The sequence below is a fragment of the Planococcus citri genome, chromosome 3 (assembly GCF_950023065.1).
Source record: "Planococcus citri chromosome 3, ihPlaCitr1.1, whole genome shotgun sequence".
Taxonomy (NCBI): Eukaryota; Metazoa; Arthropoda; class Insecta; order Hemiptera; family Pseudococcidae; genus Planococcus; species Planococcus citri.
In genome coordinates, this window is record NC_088679.1 from 64,336,774 (window position 1) to 64,348,411 (window position 11,638).

At 34.2% G+C, this 11,638-nt stretch overlaps 1 long non-coding RNA gene across 1 annotated transcript; it reads left to right on the plus strand.

Annotated features, from left to right (window-relative positions):
• The first annotated feature begins 6,563 nt into the window (after positions 1–6,563).
• LOC135842004 (uncharacterized) lies at positions 6,564–10,367 on the plus strand. Its single transcript, XR_010558045.1, has 2 exons — positions 6,564–7,307; positions 8,425–10,367. It is a non-coding gene; the product is annotated as an uncharacterized LOC135842004 (long non-coding RNA).
• Positions 10,368–11,638: the final 1,271 nt, after the last annotated feature.

Below are 11,638 nucleotides of genomic sequence, written 5' to 3' on the forward strand. Positions count from 1 at the left end.
GTTTGGACGAATACAAACATGACGTTCATTGGAATAACTTCGTTATCAACGACAACTCGTTTAACCAATGCATACTCGGAAGAAACTTCGCATTAAACAACGTCATTGAGATTAAACAGTTACCTCTGAAAATCGCCGTCAACGGACCTCCATCGAATCCGAAACCTCGCACATTACTCGGTCAGAAGTTTCATGTCCACATTCGACCTCTCGGAGTCATCAATACTTTGCGCAACATGATCCCCTCTTAGTCTGACCTTTGTTCATTAAACGATTACCTCATTACCCAAAAGTGTACACGAAGACACTTTGAGAGAAATTACTTTATAGAAAAAAATCAAAAATTACTATAATTTATAGTAAAGATTGTAAAATTTTTCAGAGCCCATCCAAAATCTCATGATTCATTAGTAAAAATTCCAATAAAAATTTCTCGAAGTGCATTAGCCTATTTTTGGTCAAACAACAGATCATATGTACTTCCACTGCTTTTGTTCCAAGACATGGACACTGGACAGGTTTCGCCAAGGTATCAATGATGTGCTTGCACTTGATTGGCCCCAACGATTGGGTAATACCGCATACCGCAGTTCGCCTGTCCTACAGTTTCCTAAATCGCCAAGCTAGGGTGGCTATGACCGGAGAAATGGTGGTAGCTGGACATTTCGATCGACATCAAATTTTACGAATGGTGCTTTTCGCTCATAATACCCTTTTAATGGGTGATGGTTTCATTTACGGTGTTGTCGTGCTGGTAACGAACAAACATTATACTTACATATTAGCCCTGACCCTGATGTTTCAAGTCCAAAAGATTTGGGGTTGTACTTATCGGTATTCTGGCTTTTGAGGAATTTTCATTCAATGAACTTGATTCGGGGGAATGTCCAAAGAATGACTACTCGTACACGCCTATATGGCAACTGGCTTCAAATTAAGCTCGCAGGGAGTCTCTGATTAAGGTAAGGCACTAACTTTGTTAACTTTCGACGCAGAATACACAGTCTTAAATCGTGAATTTTCCTTCGGTTGCTTGAAGTTTTCGGTGATCTCAAATCAAAATACTTTGCAGAAATTCACTGGCCAAAGCATCGAACTACAGAATTTCATCGGGTGAATTTCTGGAAAAGATGTCTAGAATTGGGCCAAATTCAGCAGATGCCTACATCTTGAGATGAAAGTTGTTCAGAGAAAATTTCAGCCCACAAGGTACTCTTGGAAGGGAGATACGAGATTATAAGATCTCAAAAAAGAGGTATTTTCGAAAAAAAAAGGTTTTACCGCTTCTGTCGTTAACACGCAGCCTGTTTCGGAAAAAATCACTCAGTTTCAAATGAAAGGGAGTTATTTCGAAACGCAAAGGTATCAATTTTTTTGGTCATTATTGTCAATTTCAAAAAATTGAAGGAAAAACTTATTTTTTTGATTTGTTGAGGTTGGCAATAATGATTAAAAAAATCAGCGCTACTGCGTTCCAAAATATTTCTCTGGTTTCAGAGATGATATTTTCCAATATTTTGGCACAATTAATGCGACACAATATATAGGCTATCTGTGAAGAAAAAATGTTCTTAACTCCTAAAACAGGTTGGGTAGGAGCTAGAGCGAAAAACACAATTTCTTCGAAAATGCCTCTTCTTTAAGGGCTCACCTTCCCCTCTGAAGGTATGTACTAGTTTCCCCAAGCCAATGTTTACCTAATTAAAAGAGCACTTTCAGGTAATTTTCGTTATATGTATTATAATCATGTGGATCAATCAACACATCCGCAGCTCCGCCCTTGATGAGGACCGACCCTGCACCAAGGCACTCTTTAAATTACTTTTCTCAAACTCGATTTTTTCCTGGATTCTGCCAGACAAACAGATATGTAGATGATGCGCAAGCCAAAAAATTTCAATTTTGGAGCTTTTTGAAAATTTTCAAGAAGATGTTTTTTTTTTGTTCTTCAGTAAAAGTAGAACAGAACAAACTGAAAATTTATTCACGTGAGCCCCCCTCATTGCCTTCATCTGTCATAATTTTCTTCTTTTCAAGTGATAAAAAACCGGATAAGTACTTAGTCTTGCTTTTCATTGGAAAACCCTTACAAAGAAGTGTTCAAGTAACGTACTAAATTTGTTAATTTTCGATGAAAAAGAAGGTACCGTTTCCAATCGTACCTAAATTTGTCTTTAGATATTCTGCATGAATTTTTCGTTCGGCTGCTAGTCAACTGATTTTGTTTTTTTCATTCTTAGCATTTTCAGTATTGATAAATTACTCTATTGATGAATCTATTGCTAGTCACATACTCTTTGCCAAGTCATCGCATCAAAGAATGTCTGGTGAACTTGCTGAAAGGGATGTAATATGGAATGTAACAAATGTATAGATTAACGAATTCCACTGCAAATCAGAAACATCAGACTTACGCGGATTGAAACAAATGTGTTCAAAATGTTTACGCATGAAACACTTTTTGTGAAAACTTCAGCTCTCTGAAAATACCTATTCAGAAGCGCGAGTACTAAAGAAATTATCGTGTAATTTTTTGGGGGCCCAAGGTAGGTATGCACAACACTAATGATGCACTTTGGATAAACGAGTGTTGTTCCATGGTAAAAATTTTAATGTTTTTTCTTTTGCAAAACGGAGTTAAACGAAAAAACAACGGTCGAATAAGCTGAAAAAATGGAGGAAAAATTTTAAATTCTAAGGTCAATGTCCCCGTTTCTGGGTCAATACTTCCAACATTCAATCATAAAATGATCATACAGGGTGTCTGGTGAATGGATGTCAATACTTCAGATCAGACACAACCAGGTATGACTCAGGAAAAAGATTTTGAGAAGATGTGGCCTATCTTCAAAATTGAAGGGGCAAAATAAGTTTTCAAAATCGAAGGAGCCAAAATCCAATTTCTACCTTTGGGGTCGGCAGTACATTGAAAAATGAATAAAATTACCTACATAATATTATGACTTTTTGCCTAACTTACAAATTGAAGGAGCTACACATGATTTTTAATTTCAAAACATCACAACGAAGGAAATGAATACTTCGTCAAAAAATGAATACATTTTTTTGACATCATTTTTCTTCTTACTCTGAAAAAAAAAAGTTTTGAAGCTCGAAAATTGTAAATTGAATGAAATTTTTAGCAAAACGAAAATTTTTAAGCATCAAAAAATTTTCAAATAGAATGAGAAAAAAAAATGATCATAACAAAATTTGTTCATTTTTTGGCGTAGTATTTATTTCCGTAAGTATTTATATTTTTTATCGTGATTTTTTGAAATCAAAAATCATTTGTAGCCTCTTCAATTTGCAAGTTGAGCAAAAATTCATGATAGGTAATTTTGTTCATTTTTCAAAGTACATACTACCAACCACCATGATAGGCTACACCTTCATATAACCTTTTTTCTTAGTCGTACCCGGTTGCATCCAAATCTGAAGTATTGACATCCACTCACCGAATACCCTGAAGATTTATGTTGATTGACTAGCGATTGTGTGAAGAATCATGGTGAGTACTCGCTGAAAAATGAAACTTGACGACCTCTACAGGGCGTTCAATTGAATTTAAAAAGCGATATCAAATGAACTTTCTCAAACATACAATACAGAGATAAAGAAAAGAAATATCATGTTTTTCGGCGTGTGGCTGCGGTCCCACAGTGAGTGGGGCCGCTGGTTGCACGGCCGGGATACTTCAAATCATTGCCTCAGCTTACCGTTTTGTCAGAAATATGAGAAGAACACGAAGATACATCCCTTTCGATGAAGGTTTTGGACGTGGAATACCCGGAAGGTATCAGTCTAGGAGTTGAGATAATTATTCAAGCGATGAATTTTATAGGCGATCCCCTTTAACAGAAATCTGAGCTTTACTATGTCTTAAACAACTCAAATTAGTAAAAAAATTCCTATGAACACATAAAAAAACTTACTCCGTATCAATTCGCAATTCGTCTTATCCGTTATTTCATTGCTATAGGTAAGTACATTTCATTGTAAGTTGGTACTCACCTGAAAAAAAAATTACAATGCACATTAGAAAAGCTTCATCATTTTTTACATATTTTACGATATCATTCATCATCATGATTATGGAATCCAACCTTCAGGGGCGTCGAGATCCAATATGGGCCAAGGGCAAATATATTTCGACCCAATTTCTAGGGATAAAACTATACCGAGGGTTTCTCAAAGTACTACCGACCCCTATAGTCAAGATTCGATTTTGGCGCTTAGATTTTGAAAACGTATTTGCCCCTTCCATTTTCAAGATAGGCAACTTGTTCATCTTACGTTTCATTTCTACTCGTACCTGGTTATATCCAAATCTGTACCACTCCCCGGACATCATGTTTAACTTGAAGGATAAATACACATTTTTTCAAGATTAAGTCATCAGGTTACCTCCTCTTCGAATCATTATTGTTTTCATACTGAATTTTCGTCCATATTCCGCAAGACAAATTGATATAGGTTTAGGTAGATAATGCTTTCTCAGAATCTACACCAATTACACAGCCTGGAAAATTATGTGCTTCGCATACCAACAAAAAATAACCTCATGTATCATTTTTTTCAATTTGAAGACTTCTTTTTTTTTGGAAAATTTTTGGCGAACTTTCAATAGTCCTCATGAGTCACGAGACATAAAAAAAATGTAAGAAAATACAATAAATACTCTGTGTCTGTACTGAAGGAATATGAAAAAAATTGAAAACAGGTTTTAAAATTTAAAATCTGGACGATTTTTATCAACTTTTCGGTGCCACTCCAGTAATTTGTGCGAACGAAAGACAACTACGCCAACGAGGACAGCAACAGAAGTAAGCAGATTATCGCAAAAAAAAAAAAAAAACTACATGAAGATGATGAAGTAATACACGTTAAGAAATTCAAAACGGTTCTTTTTAGGACCGCCATCAATATTTCTTCACATGAATGTTGATTATATGTATGTATTTTTGGATAAGAACACGCGGCTTAGAGTTCGAACTATGATGGACACAGCTTTCAAGTCTGATGATAAGGAAGGTAAGGAACTAAATTTGTAATTTTTGGTGCAGAATACAATCTTTGAACGAACATCTGTCTCAAACTTTCTCAACTTTTTGTTTGCCCACTGCTGTGCTTTTATTTTTTGTATTTCCAATGATAATTTTCTCAAAATGATTGAGTAATGTCATTGTATGATCTTAAAAACGACATAATTTGATCAAAACTTCTACGAGAAGATCGGGGAGGGGGTTACATCAAGTACATATAAGTGAGGGCAACTTTGACCAATATCAATTTCATTTCATAAACTTGACGAAAAATCAGGTAGGTACAATGATTATTTGTATGTTTCAAGTCCAAAGGATTTGAGGCTGCACTTACTTATATTATCGGTATTCTGGCTTTTGAGGAACTTTCATTCAGGAAACTTGATTCGATGAAATGTCCAAAACACCATACGACATTATCAAAACTCCGTATAAGGTTTCAAAGAAGGGGATATTTTCGAAAAAATGCAGTGTGTTGTACCAATCTCGTTCAACTCTTGAACTGTGGTTAAATTTAACTGGTCGATTTTGGGCAGTTAAACTGTAGTTATCTGAACCATACACGTAAAAAAACATTCGCTGTTGTCATAAGAACGAATAAAAATACTGAGGCAATACATTACACGCAATTTTATTGATAACACATAGACGTATGACCGAACGTTTCAGCAAAACTTGTTGCCTTCTTCAGCGGTAACACGATACTAAAATACACAACGAAAAGCGAAATACAAAGTCGAGAATTTACAGACCTCAATTCGGAGCAGCTCCTCAATCTGATCGAATTGTGCTACGAAGGTAGCTACTTCATTTTCAAAAACAAAATCTACATACAAACCAATGGACTTCCTATGGGCAGTCCCCTGTCTCCAATACTGGCTGAGTTTGTGCTCGATGACATGTTTATCAAACTACAAGACCTATTCAAGAACGACATCAAATATTGGACCAAATACGTGGACGACAGTTTCATGATTGTTAATGAAAATCGTATAAATTCCATCTTAAATTTTCTCAATTCGATCAATCATCGCATCAAATTTACTATTGAAATGGAGCAAAATAACTTGATTAATTTTCTGGACTTCACTGTATATAAAAACGAAGACTCTACTTTCTCTACGAAGTATTATAGGAAACTTACCAAATCCTACCGGATGATAAATTTTCTATCCTTTCAACCTATGCATTATAAAATAAATACTGCTAAAAATCTAAAAAACCGTATGCTCAGTCTTACCTCTCCTAAATTTCTTAATGAGATAAAATCTCAGTTTTTTGACATTTTAAAATTCAACAATTTTCCTAACACCATTGTTGAAAAAATTTTCAATTCTCATTCTAATAAATTCAGTCAGAGTGAAAACACCATTGAAAATGTTCGTGATAGACCTGCTGTTAAATATGTATCCATTCCTTATACTGGTGTTTATTATGACCGCATAAAATATATTGTTAACTCTGACTCCACCAAAATCGCTGCTAAAAGCTACAACAATATTAAAATGAAATTTTATTCGAGGCTGAAAGATAGTAACGAGAAATTAAAATGTAGCAACGTTGTATATTCTATCAAATGTAATAATTGTGATGGTGTCTACATAGGTGAAACGGGTACCTACCTAGCAAATCGTTTGTATAGGCACCAATATGATGTTCGTACCTCAAAAACGACCACTGCCCTGTCTCAACATGCTAAAAACACTGGTCATTCTTTCGATTTTGAAAATGTCAAAATTTTGACTTTTGAAAAGAATGTATTAAAAAGACGCATTCTCGAATGCATTTTAATTAACCAATGCGATAATGCTATAAATTTTAGAACAGATTTAGCGAGTTTCAACGAGATTTATCGTCTAGTAATAAGTTAGTTTCTATGCTTGTATGTTTCTCTCTTGGTCCATTGTTGCATCTTCGACCTACCTACTCTTATCTATTCTCGACTTTGTATTTCGCTTTTCGTTGTGTATTTTAGTATCGTGTTACCGCTGAAGAAGGCAACAAGTTTTGCTGAAACGTTCGGTCATACGTCTATGTGTTATCAATAAAATTGCGTGTAATGTATTGCCTCAGTATTTTTATTAAAACTCAAAAAACACGCGTTACAATTCCAGTTCTTTTATAAGAACGAATGTAATTTGTAGATGGTGATTTTTGATTTAATTTTGGTTCGATTAGTCTGCATTTAATTTTAAATATCAAATACATGCAGAAAAGTCAGTATGTCGGTGTGTTTAGATTCAGATGATGAAATAACAGTAGGTAAGGAACTAAATTTGTAATTTTTGGTGCAGAATACAATCTGTGAACGTACATCTGCCTGAAACTTTCTGAACTTTTTGTTTGGCCACTGCTGTACTTCTTATTTGCCACTAAAAAAAAAAAAAATGTGTAATTGGAATAAAAAAGTGTGTAAATTATGAAAAACAGCAGCTAAAAACAGAAATCACCAGATACTTTAAATACATGATACCGAAAATTTTCTGGCGAAAAAATTGATAAAAACGCAAAAAAAAAGGATAATCCGTATTTTTTCTTAAATTTACCATGATATTCAGAAATCTTGTAATAGGCGTCAGATGAAAAATAAAAATGTAAGTGAAATGTGAATTTTACGTCACCAAGAGAGCTTTTTTCCTTAAATCGCAAAATTACGTCGGAAATCCGAGAACAACATTTTTGATATCTAATTCATTTTTTTAGAAATTAAAATTCACGAAAAATGATAATTTATCGAGTGATTTCTGAGTGCAGCAGTTTTCTGTTGTTCGAATAAGATTTTCAGACGACACGTAAAGTCGATTAGTTTGCGATTTATGAAAAAAAAACTCTCTTGGCGACATAAATTCACATTCCATTTATTCATATTTCACCAGGACGCCCATTCCAAGTGTCCTGGATATTTATAACTGTAGGAAATACGGATTGCCTTTTTTTTTTACGTTTTTATTCATTTTTCCCCTTGAAAATGCATTAGTATCATATTTTCTGAGTATCCGGTGATTTTAATTTTTAGTTTACACATTTTTTTCCCATTCTGTTGCACATTTTTCTAGTCGCAAGTAAACGAAAAGTTTTTTTTTCAAATTTTCTCTTTCAACATGAACAATTTTTTAGACATGATTCTTCTGCTGTTTTGATGAAATCACCTTCAACAGATCATCAATTCGGGTTCACTCGAACTATGAGAACCTCAAAAGTGTTGAATCCTAAGTTACCTGGTGCTTGGAAAACCCCCTCGCTCGCACTGTCTTTGTATTGCATCACACAGAATTCTAGGCGATCTCACAGAAAATATGTCTGGAAAGTTGATCAACGAATTCGACTTCAAATCAAACATCCAAGACTCATGCAGGTATATTCTGTTATTTTGTTTCAGATCATAATGGGATATCTTCAGCTCATTCAAAGGCGATGAAAAAACAAATTAGGGCATAATGTTTACGTATTATAATGAACAGAAAATTAAAAACAGAAGTACACTGGCTTTGAAGTCACGGATGCACCATATTTACGCACTAGAATGTCAATGGAGCTAGCTGGCAAAAAGGTTACATGCTTACTATGAAACCGCCAAGACGTTTTTTTTTTTGTTTTGTTTTACTTGTACAAATCTATCTATATTTGAAGACATTGAAAATTTTTTCAAGTCTAATGACAAGGAATTAAGGTAAGGAACTAAATTTGTAATTTTTGGTACAGAATACAATCTTCGAACGCACATCCGTCTCAAACTTTCTGAACATAGTTCGGCCACTGCTTTAAGTACATTTAGGTATTTGATAATTTTCTTAAATGTTTTAGTCTGTCGAGGTCCTCATTGTTTGAGTGAACCCAAATAGAAGATATAGAATGAATTCATCATAATACATCACTCCAATGTTACTGAACAGAAAAACAATCTAGAAAATGTTTTCACGTTGGAAAAGAGGAAATTTAATAAAAGTTTTCCCTCATTGGCGACTGAAAAAATGTGTAATAAAATGAAAAAAACTTTTATGATGGTCATTACAATACCTAGTTCATTAAATACACTCTTTCTATCTAGCTTTCAAACAGTTTCCTTGTAAGCATTTTATGATGAACATTTTTTGTTGAAGAAAAAATAATTATCAGAGAATTAAAATTCATGTTTTCTGTAACTGCATAAAATTACTCATACAGAATTTTTTTCCCACAATTGAAACATTTCCTTATAGGCTGGAGAAAAAATTAGCTTGGTAGAATCGCAAAACATGTACAGGCTGGAGGAGAATAATAGGAAGGCAGAAATACATGAAGAAAGACTGTGTCGTGAGAAAGAGCTCATTAGACTCACCATTCAAGAAGTTACAGACAGAATAAATTTTCAAGAAAAATTAAACGAGAAACTGATGTTAATTCTAGATCAGTACCCGTGATTTTAATTTATTTTCAATTTCCTACGTAGTTAGTTATGTTACACCAAAGTACCTTTTTTTTCTTTCTTTTTTATTGAGTGTATTATTCTTGTGTTTTTTTCTGAGTAAATTACTCCTAAATTTCGTTTAGAAAAGTCTTTTAAGTTCCTGTGATGATATGTTATACCGAAGTACCTTTTTTTGTAATTTCTCGTACAACTTCTTTCAAATTGCGATTCTTTCTACATTTCGATGGTGTTGTGGAAGTTTCAAGATTTTTTTCTCTCGGAGGAACACTGCTTTAACAACCGGAGTTGGAAAGGTGAAAAGGCCAAACTGTCTGTCAGCTGAACTGAATGATGCAGCTTGGTTTTGAAACAGTTTGGCCTTTTTTATCTGTCCAACTCTGGCTGTTATAGCACTGTTCCCCTGAGCAAAAAATCTTGAAAATGCAGTTTGCCCTTCTTCCACAACAGGATGTGTACCTTTTTGAGCCCATTGATAATAATTTTTCAATTGCAATTTGAAGTATTGGGCTGGGAAGATGCAAACAATAAAATTTGGCCATATTGCAGTGAGATATGTCCGCATCTAAAGTGGTTTGCTTGGCACCTCCACCTACACACATAAATGTAGAAAATCTGCTAATTTGAGCCATATTAGTACATTAGCATGAAAGTATACCTGTTGGTCAAAATTGAAATACAAGGAGAAAAACCTGTTCCAACACACCCTGACATCCCTTATCCACACTGCCAGTCTATTGAGTTTGCAGGTCTGCTTTTCTCGCGACAAAGTAGGAAATAATTATTATTACATGACTGTTGTTGATGGGAAAATGTTTCAATTTTTTGTTATTACCATGTTTTCCTATTTTCAAACAAATAACTACTAATAAGTATACCTTGTTATTTTAATCAATAAAGCTGAAGTATGCAATAGATGTACCGTACTTTCATAATATGGATTTGAATATGTACCTATTCGTATGTTTAATTAAAGATAAGTGTAGCGCAGATAGTTAAGTATGTTGTGTATTATTTTGTAATTTTTAGTTTTTTATTTTGTGAATCATGAACGTGTTTCTTCCACTGCTGTTACTGGGACACAAGCCCAAACTGAAAATTTGTTTTTTTTTTCCTAATAATTTTGGAGCAGTGGAATTTGGTATCATTTTCAAGGTGCTTATTTTTGAAGAGTGAAAAGTCTCCCTTCCGCGTTCTTTTTTGAACCCCCTTCTTATGTGAGGTTCTTTTGGGAGGGAGATAATAACATTAGATATCTTGCTTTCAACCTTGCAAATTGATTGCAAGAATTTTACCGTTGAAGATGATGAAGTAAACACGTTAAGAAATTTAAAGTGGTCCTTTTTAGGGCCAACATTATTATTTTTTCACGTGAATGTTGATTATATTTTTGGTTAAAAAAACGCGGCTATTTCGCGACTTGGAATAAATCCGTGCCGATGGGTTAGCCATTTAAGTCTGATCATAAGGAAGGTAAGGAACTAAATTTGTAATTTTTGAAGCAGAATACAATCTTTCAACGAATATCTGTCTCAAACTATCTCAACTTTTTGTTCGGCCGCTGCTTTACTTTTATGTTCTGTATTTCTAATGATGATTTTCTCAAACGTTCAAGTAATGTCCTTGACCCTGTCGAAGTCCTTATTGTTTGAGTGAATTCATCATAAGACATCGCTCCAAAGATACAAAACAGAAAAAAAATCAGATCTAGAAAACCTCTTCTCCGACATGGAAAAATTTTCTAGATATGATTTTTTTTATTTTGTAACTTCGAAGTAATGTTTTTTATAATGAACTCGTCAGATCTTCAATTTGGATTCATTCAAACAAGTAGAATCTCAAAATAGTCCGGCATAGGTATAACAATAGGAGTAATTGCACCCCACCCCCCCGCCGATCCTACACGACAACTTTTTTCTTAAAGGGGACATCCTAAGGAACATTTCAAAGTAAACTTGCCAAAAAAAAGTTGGCCTTACTTACAAAATGGCGGCCATTTTGATTGACAGGTCAGCCGAAATCGCAGATTTTGCGTTTTAATAAAGGACTTGCACGAACTTTTTCAAACTTTACAAAGGTAGATCGAAAGATCATGCAAAAATTTATCACCTGTCAAAATTTCAAGTGCTAAAGTGTTTTTCGATTTTTGGTGAATTTTTAAAAATCGAATTTAGGCCAAAAATGAGGG